Source organism: Mustela putorius, unplaced genomic scaffold (assembly GCF_011764305.1).
Source record: "Mustela putorius furo isolate JIRA1106 unplaced genomic scaffold, ASM1176430v1.1 tig00000174_pilon_pilon_pilon, whole genome shotgun sequence".
In the NCBI taxonomy this organism is placed as follows: domain Eukaryota; kingdom Metazoa; phylum Chordata; class Mammalia; order Carnivora; family Mustelidae; genus Mustela; species Mustela putorius.
In genome coordinates, this window is record NW_025421304.1 from 12,298,857 (window position 1) to 12,318,121 (window position 19,265).

General features: G+C 52.1%; 1 protein-coding gene across 1 annotated transcript in view; it reads left to right on the forward strand.

The window, feature by feature from the left end:
• NKD1 (NKD inhibitor of WNT signaling pathway 1) overlaps positions 1-19,265 on the forward strand; it is an 85,485-nt gene that overhangs the window by 14,300 nt on the left and 51,920 nt on the right. The window lies entirely within an intron of this gene.

The following is a 19,265-nucleotide window of genomic DNA, read 5'->3' on the forward strand; positions in this document are numbered from 1 at the left end:
CGGGCTTGGCAGGTGCAGCTTCTTTGTGGGTCCACGTGGCATAGATGGGGCGGCTCGAACAGCCAGGGGCCAACTGTTCCACTTGGGTCCCCCACCCGGGGCCTTGATCCTCTTCCATGTGGCCTCACCACGTGGTTAACATGGTCTTCCTCATGGTATGGTGGTCTCGGGGTAAGCTGACCCCCTGCCTGGTGGCTGCCTTCCTGGGGGTGCCGAAGCGGAAACTGCCAGGCCTCCCAAAGGCGCAGGCCCGGAATTGGCAGCGCTGCATTCTCTTTGTTAAAGCAGGTCACAGATCGAGGCCAGGTTCAGGGGAAGGGACTACATGGGGGGCGTAATTACTGGGAGATGGCATTTACAGGGGGTCGTCAAGGTAGTCTAGCAGAGAGGATGGTCTCCTGGGAGAGAACCTGTCCGGAGGCTGGGTCGGGAAGGGGACTGCCGGGTGTCCCCCGATGGATCTGGGATCCTGGTGCGTGCCGCTGGGGGTGGCAGGAGTGTGGTCTTGGTGGGATGACAGCGGAGGCAGGCTGGGCCTGGGTCAGGAGGGGGCTGAGGGAACCTTGCACGTGAGCAGAGCACAAGAACGTCTATGGCTCCTTCTTCGGAAGGATGAAAAATGTGCAGCAACTCTAATATCGGTCACTAGGAGACAGCTAACAAACACGGGCCGGCTGTGTCACCGATCTTTCCGCGCCTTGTGAAACCAGGGCGAGTGAGGGTGGGCAGCGGGCTGACGGGAAGGAGGCCCCTGAAATGCCATTGAATGAGCAAAGTGAGAGCAAAACAGAAGCATGATGTGGTCCGTTTTTTTTTTTTTTTTTTTTGCAGGATACAAAAGTCTATTCAGGCCCGTGTCTATATATTTGCAGGTGTGCAGGGAAAGATCTGGAAGGATACACTGACAAAGGCTGCTTCCCCGAGGACTAGAATGGTGGGAGGCAATGAGGAGAGAAGGAGTTTCACTTTTCACATTAGATGTTTCTACATTGTTTGACTACCCCCCCCACCCCCATCCAAGGAGTGTGGATACTTTTGTGTTTTTCAAAAAGCCCATAGATTTTAGAAGAGAATGAGACGTGAGAAGGGGATCACGTGTGCAGGAGATTTATGGAGAGACTTTGCAGGGGGGTGGAGAGAGAAGACAGTGGCGGGAGAGAGACGTGGGGTGGGGAGGGGTGCAGGGTGCGGCGAGGGCCATGCCTACGGCGACCTCCCGCATGCTGTCTTGGATGCAGAGCCCTTGGGGACCCCCCTTCCACCCGGATGCTCTCTGAATCAGAGCCTCTCTGTATTGGGTGACACCTGTCCTTCGTGGACCCTGTAGGAAAGGCATTGGGGAGGGGCCGGAGGGGGAGGAGGGCTGAGTCGGGGAGGGCACGGCCCACCTGTAGAGCTTTAGGGATCCTGGGGGGCACCGTCCCTGAGTCACGACCAGCTCAGTCAACGGTCCTGTCTCCTTCTGTGCATTTCCTCGTGGCCGCAGCTTCTACAAGTGTTTCGATTCTAGGGACAGCTGTGGATACCTGGCCTTTCTTTCCAGACCTGTCAGGACCCTCGGTTTATAACTGGAAGGAAGGAGAGTTAAAAGGACCTCGAGATGAGCGCTGTCTGATAGAACTTTCTGTGATGATGACAAAGCTCTGTGTCCACACGTCGTTAACTGCCTGTGGCTCCTGAGCACTTGGGATGTGGCTTCTGGGACTGGGGACCTGGATTTCCAATATATTGTATTCGAATTCATTTCAATAGCCTCATGCAGCTAGCGGCTCCTGGAGTGCATAGCTCTGGACCATCGAGAAGGATCCAGGGCTGCAGAGCATTAGGCTAACCCCTATCCTGTGGGCGGTCAAAGGAGTTATCTGAGGCAGTTGCTGGTGGGCAGAGAGCTCTGCCCCCAGACAGCCCTGGCAAAGCCCTTCTTGGGGTCCTTCCAGACCTTGCTCCTCTGAGGCCTGGCTTCCCTCCAGCTTGGAGGTGGCAGCCCCATTGGCCACTGCTACGTCAGTGAGGGGAAGGATTTTAGGGTACTTCCAGGTGGATGGCTTGGAGCACCTTCTTCTGGTTCATAGATCAGGCCTTCCCTGCCTTCTTAACCTCAGGCGGAGGGGAGTGAGGCTGCTTGCTGTCTTGCTTCTGGGCTTCTTGGGTGAGGACCTGTCCCTTTGGTCCTGGTTTGTGCAGCTGGGAGGCACAGCCTGCTCCTGGGGCAGGGCAGAGAGGGGCCAGCTTTTCTCCAGGAGGAAGAGCTAGAGCTTTATGGTCTGCAAAGACCTCCTCCCAGCCATTGGTCAGGCATTTAATACTTACACGAAAGGGGGCCAGGGTCAGCACTAATAGGATGGGGCGTCAGAAGCCAGAAGGCAGAGTCTAAGGAGCTGGTTCTGCAGGGCTCACCGCTGCATCCTCGGGGCCCTTTGCCCAGCTCGGCACATGGCTGGTGCTCAAGGAACACTTGCGGGGTGGCTGAGGCTTGGAGGCGCCAGGAGTTTGGTCTGTGGGAGCGTGACCCCAGAGGAGCAGGAAGTCAGGTCCTGTCTCTCCACCTCCCCACCTAAATGAAGTAACGCACATGGTAAAAAACAAAAATAAAGACATTCAAAATAGCACTAAAGCTTATGTAATGAAAAAGAAGCCTCCTTGCCACCTCTGCCGCTGGCCTCCCAGCACCCCTCTCTCCAGGCACCTGCCATTTCTGGTTCCTCTTCCAGTTCCACCTTACTGTGGGCATGTGTGCACCCTTATCCCTGCCCAGACAGCGGAAGCCTTCTTGGCCAATAAGACTAGTATTTTTAGGTTAATTGAAAAATGGATTTGAGGTGGGGAATCATGAAAATTGATAGAGACCTTGTGTTCCTTTCAATTGACCAGTCATAATCTGGTTCTGCACCTTGCTTTGTTAATAGTGCATCTTGGAAATCAGACCTTATCAGTACATTGAATCTTCTTGCTCTTTGTGGCTCTCAAGCCTTCCATTCTAAGGATGGACAGTAATTAATTGCACTGATTCCCTATCGGGCAGCTAGGTGACTTCGGGGCTCATGTCTGTAGTCTACCTGGATGGATGGCATGGATTCCTATAACTCTACTCCTGCACACACCCCTGCTCTGACACCCACACCACACTCCCTGATGTGATCTCCAGGGCTGGCTCTTCTGCTTTTCTGGCAAAGCCAGAGTGTCTCCCCTGGCCTTGTGTCTTTAGAATTCAGGAGGGCTGCAGGTTAAGTGAGTGCAACCTTCCTTGGTATGGGTCAGTTAGGATCCCTTGGGTTTGTTCAGACATCTCTGCTGTTTGATGAAAGGCATGTTATTCGCCTGTGTGCCTGGGAAGTTCAGAGGGTGAATCGAATTCGGGGACCCTGGATCCCACAGCTCCAACTCTGCCCTAGGCCGGTGGTCTGTACCTTCAGCTCTGCTGTTAGCGGTTAGCTTCATTTTCAGGTACAGACTCTCCCCAGGTGGTGGATGCTTGGCACCCAGTCCAGGCTGCTGTTCCAGGCCGGAAGAGAGTGGGTTAGCCAGATCCCAGGCTGGGCTGCCATTGTTTTTGACTTGGCTGACATGCCCATCACAGAGCCAATCCCTCCGTCTCCAAGAGTCCTGGGTCAACATGGTCATCCTGGAGTGCTGCTGGGATCAGTCCCAAACCTCAAGGGCCAAAGGCGAGATGGGTGGGTGGTTCCCCAGAGAAAAAACACCTGGGAGGAGAAAGCTGCAGAAGGCACCCTGGAGGGAGGGGGCCAGCTTCTGTGTCTTGTCTGGCCCCTAGAGTACAGCTTTCTGAACTGCTGCTTCTGTCAGCAGCTGGAGGGTGGGGGTGTGGCCAGAGCAATTAGCTGATTCTCTGCCATTGGATCTCAGAAGAGCCCTGGTAGTTTGTCACCTCCTCCAGGGAGCCCACGTGGGTCACAGCCCTCTTTAAAGCTCCTCGATTCTAGTGATGATGATCTTAACCTTCAAGGAGACAATAAGACCCCTTTGGGAATCTGCTAAATCTGATGATGTCATTCTCTTCAAATAAAGGCTCTCACACCTTTAACTACAACTTTAGGGCACCCATAGCCTCCTAGTTAAGAACCTTGGCCTTATTTTCTATGGCTTTTTTGTTTTTAGCTTTATGATTACTATTATCATTATTATTATTTCTCATGTAGATCTTCTAATTCCATGGGCCACAGATCTTTGGACCTGGCCTTTGGATCTGGGTTTATAGGGAACTATGTTGATTGTATAGATACTGGGTCTTAATTTCCTCCCTTGTAAATTGAGAAGACAAAAGTTCCCATCTCTTGGAGTTGTTTTGAGAATTAAAGGAAATAATGCATGGAGCAACTTACAGCTTAGCATGCAGTAAGCACTCAGTAAACATGCTTCATAGCTCAGCAAGGCGTCCAGAGCTGCTGGTAGGTTCTGGAGGATTCCTGGGAAACCCACTCCATCTCTCTGGGGGCGCAACACAGCACCCAGAAGGGGCTTGGTTGCTGTCAGGTGGATGAAGGGGTTCAGAGAGACCATCTTCATTTGCTGAGAAGTTGTTGGGGTGATTCAGGTCTATTTCCATTCTATTTCCATTCATCTGTATTTTCTTTTGGGAAAACTAAAGCCAGGGAGGCTTCCGTGACTTATCCAGGTGTCTCAGGGTTAGTGTGGGGGTGATTGTGGGTACCTTTACATTCAGATCTTAGGACACCCCTCACTTGTCTCCTGCCTGGCCAAGGACCAGCCCCAGGTGACCGCTCACCTGTGTGTTTCGGGGGTTGAAGGAGTTCCCCGATCTCAGCAAAGCCCCAGCCAGGGGCTCCCCTGCCTGCCTGTCTGGACCCCAGGTTTGGGAGGGGTGGATATTGTCCTGTAGAAGGGGGAACTGGTGCTCTGCTTTGAGAGTATTAAGACACAAAGTCCCTGTGGTTAACAGCAAATTAATCACAGTATTAAGGAGGGGTTGTCTGGGTAGACATGACTTCATGAGCTTGTCCTACGGTCTGCCTCTGCCATGTTTCACTCTCCAAGATTTTTGACTTTCAGAAAAGGAACCACAGATAGAGTTACCCAGGTTTACAGAAATATTTTTACTGGGCAGAAGATTGCTTTATGTTGAGAGCCAGTTATTTGAGGAGACAAGCAAAAGGCCCTTTATTCTCACGTTCTGTGGGAGGAAAATATTATGCTAGGAAGCCCGCTTCTCGGACATACCGTGTGAGAGGCTGGGCCGCATTTCTGGAATTGGGAGTGGGCGACAGAGATGGTGCGGGGGCCCCGGGGGCTCCCGGGCAGGGACCCACCTTCCCCCGAGGATTCTGGGCTTGTTACACAGGCAGAAGGACGCTTAAGGTCACCGAGCCAGGAAGGGCGGTGGTTTGAGCTGGGTTTGGGGCCTGGGGGCATGGGGCAGAGAGGAGGAGACATTGGGGTGGCCTGCTGGTGTGTGAGGCCCCTGGTTGGAGAGACAGCTGGCCCAGTAGAGCCGACTGTGCCACTGGCCAGGTGTGTGACTCAGGGCCCGAAGCCGTTGGGGCGGTCGGTAACTCGGGCTTGGGAGTAAATGCCCAGCATTTCCTTGTGTACCCGATCCATAGAGTCCGCGGTGAGGACGGGAGACAGGGAGACCTGCCTGCCTTCAGTCCACCGTCCAGAAGCCACTCACTGTGCCGCTTCCTTTGCTGGTGCTCTCGAGGGCAGCGGGCCTTTTCCCCCCGAGTCCCGAAGGGAGACTTCTGGTCGGATAGTGCCATCGTGAGGGCTTTGAGATCTGGGCCACCCCAGCCTGTTGGAGATCTATGGGCCTCGTTTCTTGAGCCGGTCTGCATTTCAGTTCATGGAAGGGACTGTTCCCGCCTGGAAATCAGGGCAAACGATACTGGCTTGATCATCCTCAAGGAGGATGGGTTTGACCTTTGTGGCTCGAGACCTTGTCCTCCCCTTCCCCCGCCCTTGGTGGAAGAAGAATGCCTGCCAAGAGCTTTGTTTGGGTCTGGAGCAGCCACGTGTCCGATAAGGACTCGCACCCTTGCTCCTTCCTTGCTGCTAACCATCATCCCTTTTAAGTTGGCCGGTTGGAGAGGGTTGATCGATGCTGTTCTCTTCCTCGCCTCCTGTGCATTATTTAGAATGCGAGGGAGAGTTTATCTTGTTCTCCAGGAGATCTATCGGTTCAGCGTTGGAATGGCATCCAAGTTTACAGCATGGAGTCTGGTGCCCAGAGCCTTCTGGTAAATATTTTGGGAAGTTGGATTCCACTGGCATTATGGGCCGGGGCTTGGGGCATTGGGTGCTTTTGCATAGCTCGATGATCGGGCTTGGACCCTTCTCATACGGTGCCGTGCACACTGGCTCCGTGCTGAGGCATCTCGGCGCCCAGAATCCCTGCCTCTTAGAGGTCCCAGGTGCTGTGCCTTCTGCCGGGAAACCTCCGGTGGCTTCTTGACTGCCTGCAAACACAGCCGGTCCTTCTTTATCCTTGGCACCCTCGTGTCCTTCTTCTTTTCCGTGTACCTCCCATCATTCATTCACCCCCAAAAGCTATTCTCCAAGTGTGCCCCTCTTCCTCCCTAAAAGCCTTCCTGTCGCTTTGCCGACATCTCCTGTATCCAAACCCGGGTTAGCCTAGTCACATGGGTGGGCCCTGGGCAAGATCCATATGCCTTCTAGCCTCAGTTTCATCATCTGTAAAATGGGCTGGAAATCACAAGACCCACCCTCCCCTCTCTGGGAAGCCTCAAGGCCTGGTGTGCCGAAGGGTCTGGCACATTTTTCACTCCCCTCCGCTCCCCAAGTTAGACTATAAGCTGCTCGAGTAGAAGCCAGTTCTTATCCCTCTGTGGCTCCTTGAAAGTGTCTTGGCCTGTGTGTCATCCACAGTAGCTCCTGAGAACATAGTAAGTGGAACCCACTGGCTAGGAGGGGTAGGGGCTCTCCCAAGGGTTCCTTGGATGGAGAAAATCTCTCAGAGCTTGATTTTCAAGGTTCTGGGAAGAGAAACAATACTGCTTCAGCAGGGTGGTTAGAACGCTGCCCACTGTGGTCGCCACAAGCTTCACACAGCTGTTGAGCATTGGAAATATGGCTGGGCTGGGTTGTGACTACTGCGCACATTTCAAAGGCTTCGTATGATAACACGGGATGTAGAATTTCTCATGAATTATTTTTTCCGTTGATGACGTGTAATGATAATACTTTGAAAGGGCAATATTTTAGATGCATTGGCTAAATTACATGATTAAAATGAGTTTCATCCGTGTCTTTCTCTTTAGTGTGGCTGCTAGAAAATTGAAAACTACGTATATGGGTTCCATTTGGTTCCTACTGAGCAGGTTTGGTCTAGATTCTAGACCATTCACGATGATGATATTGTCCCCAAGTTGGCAAAAGTTGGTTCTTGAGGCTGTCGGGGGTGGGGAGGCACGGGCAAAAAGTTCTTATTCATTTTAGATACAAAGCACAAATATACGTATTGATGTACATAAATAGTTACACAGTATATTTGTGGTATTAAAATTTCAAGTGATTAGGAAAAAAAAGTTTAAGAAAGCCCTGTGCTCCAGGGACAGCCAGACCTGAGTCACATGCTGGCTCTGCCTCATATTAGCTGTGTGACCTCGGGTGAGTTCCTTAACCACTCTGTGCCTATTTCCTCATCTGTAAAATGGGAGGGGAAATGGTCCTGATCCTACAGATCTGTTGTGTAGTTTAAAGGCGAAACACTTTGCTCAGATGAATAGGGCGGTTGATATCTACAGTTCTTATTCCGTATGTGATCAGCGAGAGGCCTCTGGAGGCGCGAGAGGGGGACCTTCCACTTCCAGAACTTACACAGTGACCAGAATGTCTGTTCACCTGATTTTCCATCTGGAAAGGTGTTGCCAAGAAGACCTTAACGTCTGCAAGGCACTTTCTACTGATCACAGGAGGTGGCTGGAGGGTATATGAGCACTGGATGTCTCATCCCAGTCATACCAGCAGCATGCTGGGCACTGGGGTGGGCACTTCCACACTGAGGGCTGGCTCTCGGTGGTCTTGGCCAGGCTCGTGGCAGAGGCTCAGGGTAGCCCCTCCTGGCCAGGCGGGCGTCCAGCTGTCAGGGCCGGGCTGAGGCTGTGCTGGGTATCTCCTCCCTGGGGCTGCCTTCAAAGGGAGAGCCGGCAGGAAGGTGGAGGGGGAAGGAGGGGCTGCCCCACTGACTGCCCGACACAGACAATTGGATTAAAGGTCTCTTTCAAGGCCTTGGAAATTGTTAGCGACAGGGACCCTGGCCTGGGGACAGGGGACTGCTGCCTTTTACTAATAAAACCAAATTCCCTCTTCTGAGATCAGGTTGAGAGGCACAGATGCTGGGGCTGTGCCTTCTGTGTGAGGGGGTGAGTGAGGCTGCTCGGCCGCACAGCTAGACTCAGCCCCCTGGACCACCCTCCCTCCCACCCCAGAGTCTCCACACACATGATGGCTTTGGGGTGGGGGGCACGAGTAGGGGCTTTGGGAGTTTCAGGGAACCTGGAGACCTTGGGGGCCGAGTGCTTCACCTTTGCTCTTGAAGCCAAAACACACCCAAACATAACCTCTCCCAAACGACTCTCTCCCTCTGTCTTCCTGGGAAACCCATGACCGGCCTTCCACTCAGCTGTGGCTCCATTTGGAAGTTGGAGGGCATTCCCGACTCTTCCTCTCAACCCTCAACTGCGTAGCTGGCAGATGGACAACTTTTGTTAATTCTGTGACTAAACGCCTCTCGGATTTGTCTGCCGCTCCTCGCTGTCCCTGTCTGGTCAAGGCCACCATCACATCCCTCCTGGAGGATTCCAAAGCCTCTGATGTTACCTTCTGTAGTTCAGCAAGGCTGACCTTACAGGACACACTGGGATTTTACAGAATCATTCCCCTCTTTAAATCCCTACTGTGCCTTTCTGCCGCCTTTAGAAGAAAGTCGAATCCTTCCTGTAGTCTGCAAGACTGAGTACGATTGGCCCCTTTCCCACCTCTTGTCTCCCTCAGCCTTCCCCTCACTCCCTCATTCCCAGCCACTCTTGTCCCTTTTGAACATACGCATCTGGCTCCAACCTCAGGGCCTTTGCACATGCTCTCCCCACTGCTTGTGATTTTCTTCCTGATACTCTTTGCCTGGTTCTTCTTTACTCACCCTTCAGAACTCAACTTCCACATCAGTGCCTCAAAACAGCCTTCCCCGAAGCCCCACTCACCGTGAGTTTCCTTCCTTGCTGCTGTTTCTTCTCCTAACACCCAGCTCCTTCAATTTCTTGGGGGTGCTTGTCACCATTGGGGATTAGCAATTTATTCACGTGGTGACTGAGTTACTGCTCGCCTCCCAGGGAACGCCAGCTGCGTGGTGTCTGGGGCAGACGCCGTTATTTACCCCTGCACCTCCAGGTCTGCCCCAGTGAAGAATGGGGGGCGCCTGGGTGGCTCAGTCCGTTAGCATCTGACTCTTGATCTCAGCTCAGGTCTGGAGCTCAGGGTCCTTAGTTCAAGCTCCGTGGTCGGGGTGGAGTCCACCTTAAAAAACAAAACCAATCAAAAAAACCAAAAAACAACCTTGCAGAATGGAATTGCTTTGCTGTGTGTTTTGGACACATTCCTTCCCCTCTGGGCTTCAGCTGCCACATCTGTCAATAATGGGTGGGGGTAGCCAGACTCAGCCGCTTCTAAGTCACTTCCATCTTGGATAGTTTTTAGAATTAACCAGGGGTCTTTCTTCCACCCGGTATGGTAGTTGGGGCTGGCTGGAAGGCTGGGTGTGGTCATGTGCCCCGCCTTCTTCCTTTGTGCTCTAGCCAGGCCAGGGCTCATGGGGTCTACTGTGGGACCCTGGGAAAAAGGGTACTCTTCTGTGTGTCAGCTAGCTCATTGGTAAAAATGGGTGCTCCCCACTACCACTGGGGTTTTTAATCAGCCTGGAGGCAGCGTGACCTTGGGCTTGAGCAAACCTCTGAGTCAAGGCAGAACTGCACCCAAAGCCAGTCTCTGCCCAGCCCAGAGCGTGAGGAGGTTAAAAGGGTTGCTGATGGGCTGTTCGGAAGACGGTAGGAGACTGGGCTCTGGGATCTGAGGCACTGGAATCCTGAGCCTGTTTGCTACTAGTTAGGTGGCCTCATGCATCGTTCCTGATTTTTCTGAGGCCTCAGTCTCCTCATCTGTAAAATGGAACTACTGGCTGAACCTCCCCCTTGGAGTTGGTGTATGAGTTCATAAGATCTTGCACTTGAACCTCTGTGGCCTGGTGTAGGCCAGGTGCTCAGTAAACCTGCTTTTCTTATGACTAATACTTACGCCCTTTAAAAATCGCTTCTTGTCAGGGAGAAGGAAACAAGAAGGAAAAGTCTTTCTGGAACTTTCTTTACCCCATGGAAATGTCTTTGTTATTTCCTTCCTTGTTGGAAAACCCTCACCCTGTCCCCGTCCCTCCATTGTCCCCCTGTACCCTGTCTGGTCACCAGGTGACTCATTAATGACTCCAGCTGGAGGGCTGCTATGGAGACCCCCTTATGCTGAAATTGCCCCATGCCTGGATGGACAGCCCTGTGAACCCTGACCAGGGCCTGAGGGTGATGGTCAAGAGGACAAGGGGCGGTAAGGTTTGGAGACTCTGGGCCTCCATCCTCCCCTTGATCTGCCTTGTAGTGCGAAGGCAGTTGGTGGGAACAGCCAGTAATCTCTGGGGTCAGATCAGCATGCTGCCTGCTCTCTGCCCCATGGGACCGGCCATCTTGGAAGCTCATCTTGGCTCTGGTCTGGGAGAGGGTCCCGTCCTCACAGCCCCTTGGAATCTAAGACCCCCTGTAGATGTGCCACTTCCTGGGGGGATTAACACCCTCTCCGAGCATCACCTCTGAGCCCTGGAAAAATGAAGCGAGTAAGTAACTGGGTTCAACCCCCAGCGAGTCTGACTCAGTAGGTACGAGAACCCTTGTGGAAACAGACCTATAGCAGCCACAGGGGCTGAGAGACGGGAGGGGCGGTGACCCAAGGAGTATCAGGGTGCTATCACCACAGATGGGGGAGAGGTGTCCGGCTCCATGAGTGACAGCTGTTGACTGTATGTCTGGGGGGCAGCCCAGGAGTCCTTTTTTTAAAACACACACACATATGTGTGTGGGTATAATACATGCATCTTGATACACGTACCTTTCTAGATTTTTGTTTGAAGTAGGCATTCTCATTCCCATTTTCCAGATGGTAAAGCTGAGGTTCCAAGTGACTGGGTCCCTTCTTCCAGTCAGTATTGAGCAATGGAGCCTGATATCCAAACTCAAGACTGTTGTGCTCATCCTGCCTCACCACAGCTTCTCTTAGGACTCAGTGTTCCTGCCTGTGGAATGGGCACACTCCACTTTCCGTGACCAACTCCTGGGTAGATAGCACTTGGAGAGCGGGATTGAGGGTTGGGAGCCCTGTGTGTGTGTGTGTGTGTGTGTGTGTGTGTGTGTGAGAGAGAGAGAGAGTGTGAGTCACCCCACCCGACTGAGGGGTGAGCTCCTTGGAATCAGGGCTTGGGGCTGAGGTGGCCTGGGAGGGCCTGTTTGGTTTGGTTGACATTTCCGAGAGATGCTGGGCCTCACTGGTGCCCTGGCTGAGCAGACACAGCCGTCTCCCCCCAGGGACTAAATTTAGGATTCCTCGGCTCTTGGCTGGGCCTCCTCTTGTTTTTGGAAAGTCTCCATTTTGTTCCTCCTGCTGCCTGCGGGCGGCCGGAGCCCGGCCCCAGCCAAACGACTGTCCTGCCCGCTTGCTTTCCACTCACGCTCTGGCCTGAATTGATCTTGTCGGAGTTAATTAGCAGCCGGTCTTGCAGGCCTGGCCTCCAGCGGGCAGGAGGAGCGGTGCTGGGGGGCGGGGGGGGGGTGCCAGGAGCTAGGGGGCCCCCGCCCCGCGCCCCTGCTCGCTGCCGCCCCAGGCAGAGGCCCTCTGGAGGGAGGCTCTGGGGTTTTCTTTGGCACATTGAGCAAATGGCTCCCTCTCCCTTTTCTTCTGAGCCCTGTAAAAATAAAAAGTTAAAAGACCCTCAAGTTTGAACAGTAAAACCAAATACATGAAACCAAGCTGTTTCCACGTGGGGGCACGGACGGTGAACACCCAAGTTTGAAACTTCCTCTCGCTGGAATTTATGGAAGCCTTGGAAACTTTTCCTTTTCCCTTTAAACATCAGAATTGGCTCAGGGCATTCTTTAAAAGCATAACCTTGGTGCCGCTCACAGCTTGATTTAATACAGCTTGAATACAATAGTAACTTCTGAACAGGGCTCTCTTCAGAGAGCAGGAAAGGTGTTTCATGACACCAGTCATGGGCTTTTTTTTTTTTTCCGCCTCTAGCCAAGAAGTATATTCTAAGATTTATTAGATTCTCCACTGCCCTCCCCCTAGTAACCCAGATTTTTGCTAGAAGTGAAGGAAACTTACTCAGAACAAGTTCTCTAACTAGGGACTGGAAGACGCAGAGACCAGTCCTCTGGTGGGGGACTCGGGCACTGAAATAGTCCTCCCGTGCCCAGAGGCTGGCTGGGTTCACAGGCTGGCGCTTCACAGACTCGAACCGCTCAGGGCCCGGGCATTAGGAGCATCGCAGGAGGGTAACTGTGTTTGAGGGAGAAGGGGATGAAGTGCACGGGGCGGGATGTTGCTGGGGTTGATCAGTGTTCCTGCAGAGGGAGTCTGGTCTGGACTTCTGGGAACGGGTTTGCCAACCTCTATGTCTGGGAGGGGGCATTTGGAAAGACAGCGGTGTCATGATAATATTCCCTAAGGAATAAGGCGGGTTCCTGATCAGCTCTGCCTCAGTGGTCCAAATCTCTTATCTGAGGGGCACCTGCCCAGGGCTGTGGGGCCCGAGTTTGGCTCTTAGGGAGCTCAGGGGGCTGCAGCGATGGGAAGGGGGGTTGTACCCTCAAAACAGCAGGCCTAAATATTGGTGTGGTCACCACTGGTTGTCCCCTTTAGAGCAAGGGCTTCTCACGGAAGCAGAGACTTTTGGCCGGGGGGCCGGTGCTGGGGCCATCTGGTGGGTAGAGACCAGGATGCTGCTGGATACCCTGCGTGGACCAGACAGCCTCACCACAAAGAATTATCTGGCCCCAGCAGCACCAAGGTGGACAGATCCTGCTATGGTGGAGGTTCTGAGTTCCCAAGATTGGCTGCTAGCTGCTGGGCTTATTCCCGCCTTTTGTTCAAAGCTGGGACTGTGTGCACTGACCGCTAGATGTGCCCCACAACAGACCTTATAGGAGTAGCTTCCCCTCCCACCATATTATAGGAGGGCATTTGGCCCCGCCTCTTCTCCCTCCCCTCCCCTTCCCTACCTTCCCCTCCCCGTCCATCCTTTCCCTAGGAAGCAAAGAAGAGGCAGACCCCTCAGTGGTAGACATTCTTGGCTAAATATTGACAACTCCCTACAGTTTGAGTTAAGGGTCTGCAGCTGGGCTCTGTGGGCTGCAGAGGGGCTGGTTCTGTACCCTCTTCAGGAAGAACCCAGTGTAGCGGGAAGTATGGAAAGTGATTCGTGGGAAAAGATGTAAAATATTCCAGAGCTGGACAGGAGCTTAAATCAAAACCTAGTCTGCCCCTCCCACCTGCATGATCTTGGACAAGTCACTAAATTTCTTGATCCCGTGTTCCCCTCACTTGTCAATGGACATAGTGGGACTAACTTTCTAGCAGGTTGTTGAGTGGGCAGAAAACTTTTTTTTTTTTGCAAAATAAGTTTTCCTAAGTCCTTCTTGGTCACGGTAGTAGGCATAACTGAGTGTCTAGGGGTCTTAAAGTTCTCCTCTACCTGGGGCCATTTAGGTGGGCTGCATGTAGGAGGTAGCAGGTGCTCTGACTTAGCAAGGTGAGTTTTTCCTGTTTTGGTTTTGCCTTGAGCTGCTTGCTCTGGTGAGGACCTGTTTTCCTGACCCATGGCATTTTGCTTTCTTTCTTCTCCTGTTTTAGACGGGGTGACCTTAGTTGTTGGAACACATAAACCTTGATGTTGGAGTGGCTCATGATGCTAGAATTTTATTTATCGCTCATATGCCAGTATAAAACAGGTATCTGGCTTGGAAGATGACTTGCCCAGGCAGTGATTCAGCAGCCCAGGCTCCTTCCATCTTGTAGCTCAGGTCCTCCAAACCTTCAGCTTCCAGCTGGCAAAAGGGGAATGAAAGAACAAGAAAATGACTTACTCCTTAAGATCTCTGGCTGTGAGATCACATGACCCCCACCTCAATGCAAGGGGTCCTGGGAAATGTAGTTCTGTCTGGGTAGACGCCTCCCAGTGGCAACCCCATACCAGGGGAAGGGAAGCAAAACTCTTTGGGGGCAGGTGTCTATCTCTGTCACAGCCCCTGCTTGCATCCTTGTGTCCTTTGCAGGCCTCCTTTCCTGCTGGTCTTCTCAGCTAGCCATGTCTAGCTCCACATTCCAGAAGCTTATGCTTCTGTTCCCATATGGAGTGGCATAGCCCCTGGGGGGCTGCTGGTGCTTTGTGGGGAGATTCACACCCAGGTTCTGACTGGATGCCCATATTGCATGGACTTCTCCCACTGCTGTGGCTGGCTGTCAGATTCTGACAGCCATCCATCAGGGTTCTGAAAAGGCCCAGGAGCCCTCCAGCAGGCCTCTATCTAGCAGGGCTGTGGTCCCCCTGGGTAGCCTGGGAGCTGGTTGGGCTGCAGGGCTGGGCTGGGACTGGCTCGTTGCTTTCATGATGCCTCATCCTATTAGGGATGGTTTTCGTCTCTGGGAATGCCAGTGTCACTGTGTCATCCTGGAAAAGTGACTTTCTGTCCATCAGCCCCATCTGCAAAAGTCAAACATGTGCTCCGGTAAAGCCATGGCTATCCTGAGAGTCCCCAGCGTCCCTCACTGTGCAGTCTAACCTGACACACACACATTCGTCTGTCCTATGGGCTGCACCTGCCTTTGTAGGACACTTCAGGTTGGTTTTCTGCTTTTATTTTCAGTTTGAGAACAGATCTCGTTTTTTTTTTTTTTTTTTTTTTTTTAAAGTAACTTGAGTGTTACAACCCTATGACAGGTTCTCTTGATGGCCTTGACCTCTCTTCGTGTATGGGCTCGTAGCTCACCCCTTCCCGCGTGTGCCAGGGCAAGTCCAAGGGGAGGATGGAGCCTAGAGCTTGAGGGGGTGCCTTTGCCAAGGCAAAGCCTGAGTCTTTGGGAGGCCCTCACTGCATCGGGCCTGGGCACTGGTACATGCAGGGAAGGTGGTGTGTGGGCTTGGGTGGGTGGAGCACCCGACATAGCCAGAGGGCTCACCCCCCTGCAGCTCCGCTTCCCGAGGGGTCCGTGGCCAGAGAAGATTCGGAAAAGCTGACAGCATCAGTTTTGTTAGTGTGTTTTACTCCCTTCCTTTTGCCAGAGATTGCAGATGGGTGGACGGAATCTAGCCGTTCGCATGTTTTATTTGACACATTTAATTGCCAAAAAAAAAAAAAAATCAGTGCTTAAAAATGGAGGATTTCACTTAGAATTCCAGATTTCTGACTCCTTTTTGAAAATTGGAAAATCTGGTAATTCTGGCATGAATTTCGTAGGCCAACAACATTCGGTGGGGGCTGAGTGCGGCTGGGCCTTTGGACACGATGTACGCCTCCCATAGGCCCGTGGCGCCCACCAGTCCGGTTTCTCTGTTTCTCTCTCGCTTCATCATTATTCTTGCACGTTTTCCTATAGACATGTGCGTCTCCTTACTCTCTCTCTTTTTAAAAAATCTATTTATTGGGGAGCCTGGGTGGCTCAGTGGGTTAAAGCCTCTGCCTTCGGCTCAGGTCATGATCCCAGGGTCCTGGGATCGAGCCTTGCATCGGGCTCTCTGCTCCTCGGGGAGCCTGCTTCCTCCTCTCTCTGCCTGCCTCTCTGCCTGCTTGTGATTTTTGTCTGTCAAATTAAAAAAAAAAATCTATTTATTTATTTTTGAGGGTGAGAGCATGGGGGGAGGGGCGGAATGAGAGAATCTTTAAGCAGACTCCTTGCAGACCGAAGTGGGGCTCCATCCCTCCACCCATGAGATCATGACCTGAGCTGAAACCTAGAGTCAGAGGCCCAGATGACTGAGCCATGCAGGCACTCTGAGATATGTTTCTTTTTAGTAAGTTTTTCTAGTTCTTGTGAAGAAAAAAAAATTACTATTAAAGGTGGACAGGGAGAGATGAACCAAGATGGTTCTTCGTTTTAAGAAAAACGAGAGCGTATTTCTTCATGGTGTAGAAATGTTCTGTATGTTTCTTATGTGAATATTAAGCATGGCCCACTTCCTTCATTTAAATAACCTCGCTTAGGGGCGCCTAGGTGGCTCAGTGGGTTAAAGCCTCTGCCTTCGGCTCAAGTCATGATCCCAGTGTCCTGGGATCAAGCCCCGCATCGGTCTCTCTGCTCAGCGGAGAGCCTGCTTCCTCATCTCTCTCTCTGCCTGCCTCTCTGCCCGCTTGTGATCTCTGGCTGTCAAATAAATTATTAAAATATTAAAAAAATATAACCTTGCTCCAATAGGTTTGGAACATGTCACCTCTGCCCTACACTGATGTATTCCTTCCCATAGGAAAGTATTTCCGAAATATAGGATCCCACTAGGAGTTGGGGGGGGTAAAGATTCTATGCTAAAATAGGTTTGGGAAACAGTAGATTTAATGATCAGATTAATAAGTTTCCTTACTGCAGGAATTCTCAGTGCCTTTATTGTGCCAAGGTACACTATGAATCTCAAAATGGGGTTTTAGTATAACTCGGTGTTCTTTCAATTTGGTGGCCAGTTTTTGCCAATGTTCTCTGCCTCAAGGAGCCCTTTGGGAAGCAGATCTGTAGGGTCTGAGTGCTCTCATACTGTTAAGTGCCGTCTCTCCCACTCACCCGGCCTGCATACGGCATCCCCTGCAAGTACCTGCTCTTATGCTAGATGCCCGAGGGCCTCCCAAAGATGCAAAACCTTGCTTCTGCGAAGCTGTCTTCTGCCCAATCCCCGAGGAGATTTCCAGTGTTCCTTGCTGTGTGGGGCCCCTGCCACTTGCTTACAAGTGACTTGGATTGAGACAGCTGGCTGAACAGCCAGTGCCCGCTCTCTGTGGTCAGCTTGTGGCTCTGGGTACTTTGTGGGCTTCCACAGAGCTGGTGACTTGTTTTCTGATCCAGGATGATGCTGGGCTCTTTGGCAACAGCTCCCAGTCGCTGTGAGTCTACAAGGGCTTGATGAGTGGGCTCTGAGGATGGTGGAATCATGTGGAGGGAGATTGCCTGTTCCATCTCCCTGAACTACGTGTGCCTTAAGGTGTAACTTCTTGCCCAGTAACACCTTTGTTTCTTTGCCTGGGCATAGTAAGGCAGCTCCTGGACCAGATGCCAGCCTTGATCTGCTGAGCTCCCTGGGATGCTTCTGAGAAGGCCAGAGAGTGTGCTGCCTGCCCAAGGATGTCTCAACTAATTAGTCCATTAGAGCCGATGGGCCTCAGATCATGAATTTGGAGCTGTCTGCTAATTATGCCTTGAATGTGATTTTAGTTAAACGATTAAGGGCTCTCCCAGGGCTGCCCTCCCTTTAGCAGTCCCACAGGTATCTGCTTAGAGCTCTTGCCAAAATGAGATCTATTTTTTTTTGTCCCAGGAGAGAACCTCCCTCCCAGGACCCAAGGGAGGCTAGATCTCACAGGTGATCATCTCCCCACACTGGGCTCTTTGCAAGGAGCATGATGGCCTCCCACCTTCCAGACATCCCCATGTAGGTGCAGAAATAGCAGCAGAGCCACTCACTAGTTGTTTCATGCATTCACTCTGGAAGGGGCCTCAGGGTCTTCGGGTGACCCAGCAGGGATCCTGGGGTCCCCAGGCTGCTGCTTTGACCTTGGTGTTTGTCTCAGAATCATATCTGGGCTGAACCGTTTTGGGCGTTCTGGCCCGGACCCGCTCTCTATGACTGCAGCCCCAGCCTCCAGCAGCTGCATGAGTGACCTGGGGGCAGGCAGCAGAGCTCTCCGGCTGAGCCCAGTCAATCTGCAGCATCACGAGAGCTTAGAAGGTGGTAGTTTGAAGCCGCTAAGTTCGGAGGTGGTTTGCTACACAACAGCAGAAAATCAAAACAGAGGGATGGCTTGATGTCAGCTTGCATGGAAGAAAGAAGACGTGTCCCCCCGCACGTGGCGGAGCATTGCCTCCGAAGGATCAAAGAGAGAAGGGCAGTGCAAACAACGGTCTCCCTGGAGGGACACAGGGCACAGGTATGGCGGAGGGACCAAGGTCAGGACCACAGGTATGGCTCTATCCCTTCCCGGAGTCGTGAAGAATTCTGGGATTCAAAGCCTCCTCTAAATACAGAAACACTTCAAGAATCCCTCTTTTAAAGCAAAGCCCTTGATTTAATGGGTTTCTCATTCAAAATAGTATCACTCTTCACCCTGTCAATTTCAGGAGGTTTATTTGCTATGTCAAAAGTGTATCTATATATACATACAATTTTAATATAAAACTATATGTGTACCCATAACTACCTATCTCCTGTGTAGGACTGTAACTGTGTATGTACGTATAACCACGTGTCTACAGTTAGCTTGTGCTGTGTAACAAACCATCCTGGGACTTAGTGGCTTAACCATTAGTTATTTGTCACACACGTACGGTTTGGTGGGAGCAGTTTTACTGACCCGAGCCAGGCTGGGCTGATTTGGGTTGGGTTCCCCTACCTGTGCTTCCGAGGACTGTGGGCCGTTCGACTGGTGGCAACTGCCTGCTCTGGAGAAGAATTGGCTGGGACAAGGTGAGTCTCCTCCACATGCATTTCACTTCCCTCTGGCGAGTGAGCCTGGGCGCCTCTCATCCTAGAGGTGGATGTCCAAGAGAGGAAGTGGAAATCCCAGGTGCCGAATCAAGTCTCCACTTGCCTCCCATTAGCTACAGTCCCATTAGCTGAAACAAGTCTCATGGCTAAGCCCACAATCCATGTAGGAGGATACCAGCAAAGCGTCGTGGGCACAGGGAAGTGGGGACAAATCAGGGCCACTGATACAGTCGGCTTGTTACAACTGGGCTGAGGGGTCCGTTTCCTGCCCTTTGGTCCCAGGGTTGTGACTTTCCACATGAGTGATTTAGTCCTTATTCAGCCTGTGCCTTGGTTTTCCCATCCATACAGTGGGGATATGAATAGAAGGACTGGTGGAAAGGTTTTGAAGGAAGAGAAGTGTAAAGTGGGCGGTACCGTGCCTGGCACAGAGTAAGCACTTGGTGAATATCAGCAACTAGAATTACCAGCCAATGTATGAGCGACCCTACGTCACAGG